Source organism: Poecilia latipinna, unplaced genomic scaffold (genome assembly GCF_001443285.1).
Source record: "Poecilia latipinna isolate Pla-1442-1.1 unplaced genomic scaffold, P_latipinna-1.0 Scaffold1261, whole genome shotgun sequence".
Taxonomy (NCBI): domain Eukaryota; kingdom Metazoa; phylum Chordata; class Actinopteri; order Cyprinodontiformes; family Poeciliidae; genus Poecilia; species Poecilia latipinna.
This window is the reverse complement of record NW_015113877.1, coordinates 3,391-3,637: the sequence shown is the minus strand read 5'-3', so window position 1 is coordinate 3,637 and position 247 is coordinate 3,391.

Below are 247 nucleotides of genomic sequence, written 5' to 3'. Positions count from 1 at the left end.
CAGTCTATTTTTCTTATGAAATTGACGTGTATTTTTTTTTTCTATTACTGCTTATGTAAGAAATGTAAAACATTTGAGACTTTCAGTATATTAATGTATAATTATTGCTGTTAGATCATTTTTAATGTGGTGATAATAACTCTGTAAGCTTTTGTCATCTATCATCTGGCAGAGGTGTGGACCTGAGTCAAATATTTAATTACTTTTAGACTCAACTTAAGGAGAATTGACAGGAGTAGAATCTCAA